Raw genomic sequence first — 2,184 nt, forward strand, 5'->3', positions numbered from 1 at the left:
AGAAAAGTGTGGGTGTCCCTAGAGAAAGGCCCTGAATCTTTGCATGTTTTCAGCTTCTAAGAACAGGTTAGTGAGGAGTCTATCAGAGATGGGAAGTGTATGTGACAGGTCTTGTCAACATCATATACCAAAGAATGACCAAATATTTTGTGTATTTAACTTTCTGTTAACTAAGATTTTTATGTAGACAAGAGGGCTTCAAAGATACAGCAAGTTGTGAAAAAGAGTGCTGTGTGATTTAGTGTAATAGAGTATACCATACACTAGGAAAGCTGAAATGTGCCCCAGAGATATAATACAGACCACTGTGGCAGTCCTGGTCAGCAGAGACTTTCCAGTACCCACATCATTTCTGCATTAATGGTCTCGCTCAAACCAACCCTACCCAGAATTCGGTCCAGTACCTTGCATGCAGACTCCTGCACTGGACAGGAAGCTGACATGTGAGCAAGAGATCTGACCACACTTAGTTCCCATGATAGTGTTCAATTAGCATAATGTTGTGTATTTTCATCTCATAGGTACCTCTCATGATAATTCCCAAATGGCTCTGATGGAAAATGTTTCAGAGGTGACAGAATTCATTCTCGTGGGGTTAACAGATGTTCTAGAGCTTCAGATTCCTTTATTTATCTTCTTTACTCTCATTTATCTCATCACTCTGGTTGGGAGCTTTGGGATGATCATGCTGATTCTGTTGGACTCCTGGCTCCACACCCCCATGTACTTTTTCCTCGGCAACCTCTCTCTGGTGGACTGTGTTTATACATCCGCTGTCACTCCCAAGGTAATGGTGAAGTTTCTCACAGGAAGTAAGATCATATCCTACAATGCATGTGCCACCCAGGTGTTCTTCTTTGCAGCTTTTGCCACTATTGAAAGTTTCCTCCTGGCCTCAATGGCTTTTGACTGCAGTGTGTAAACCCCTGCATTACACCACAACCATGACAAGTTCTATGTGTGTCCTGCTAGTCACTGGCTCCTACATCTGTGGACTCTTTCAGTCTTCCATCCATGTTGCCTTTACTTTCCATCTCTCCTTCTGTGATTCCAATGTGGTTAATCACTTTTTCTGTGACATTCCACCACTCTTGGCTCTTTCTTGCTCTGATATTCACACAAATGAGATTGTGCTTTTCATATTGGCAGCATTTAATATCTTTTTCACTTTCTTGATTATCTTGAACTCTTATGTTTTTATTTTTATTGCTATTCTGAGGATGCATTCATCTGAGGGACAAAAGAAGGCCTTCTCCACCTGTGCTTATCACCTCACTACTGTTTCCATCTTCTATGGGACAATCACCTTTATGTACTTACAGCCAAGTTCTGGTCATTCCATGGACATAGACAAAATCTCATCTGTGTTCTACACCATGGTCATCCCCATGCTGAACCCTCTAGTCTACAGCCTGAGGAACAAAGAAAGCAAGAGTGCATTCAAGGTGATTACTGGAAAAGCAAAGTCTTTATTAGGCTTAGCTTATTAAATTATAAATAGTTTGTAAACCATGTTGAAATTTCATTGGATCTCTAGTGCCTAATAATTTTTTAATTTTAATTATCTCTTGTCTTTTATTTCTCTGAGCACTTCCTTCACACGATATCTGTTCTATCCATATTTTGGGAATATAACTAGGTTGGAGAAAATTTTGGATGTCTTTTAGCAGAAATAAAATGTCACTTCTATTTTAAGATTAAGACTATAATCCTAGGTAGTATAGAATTCCACACTACAACACACTATTAAAGAGTTTTGCAGGTAAACCTCATAGGTATATAATACCAGAATGATATTCTCAATTTCTTTAATTCCAAACAACTCCATGATTCTCACACACAGCAAGGAGTCATCGTTTTTAGAAATTAGTGCATCTGAGAATCACCCTAAGAGATTATCAAAAGGCAGAATCCTAGGATCTAATCCAAGATAATCTCACTTTGTACATCTGTGGTGAAATCCAGAACTCCATAGTAGTATCTTTCACTATCCACATCTATCTGGATCCTGAGCTTAAAAATTGCAAGAGTTCCAGTGGTGAATTTGGATAATTGGGAATACCATACAATCTAAATATATTTAGTTCCTGAATTTCGAAGATCAAAAACAGAGTTCAGAGGGAAATAATTAATCCAAAAACATATCTGTATCTCTTTCTTATTTGAATTCTAGACAGAAATTTA

General features: G+C 38.4%; 1 pseudogene; it reads left to right on the plus strand.

The window, feature by feature from the left end:
- The first annotated feature begins 544 nt into the window (after positions 1-544).
- On the plus strand, positions 545-1,490 carry LOC116554399 (annotated as a pseudogene).
- The last annotated feature ends 694 nt before the right edge of the window (positions 1,491-2,184 follow it).

This window comes from Sapajus apella, unplaced genomic scaffold, assembly GCF_009761245.1.
Source record: "Sapajus apella isolate SASKATOON/1434 unplaced genomic scaffold, GSC_monkey_1.0 scaffold14, whole genome shotgun sequence".
NCBI lineage: Eukaryota > Metazoa > Chordata > Mammalia > Primates > Cebidae > Sapajus > Sapajus apella.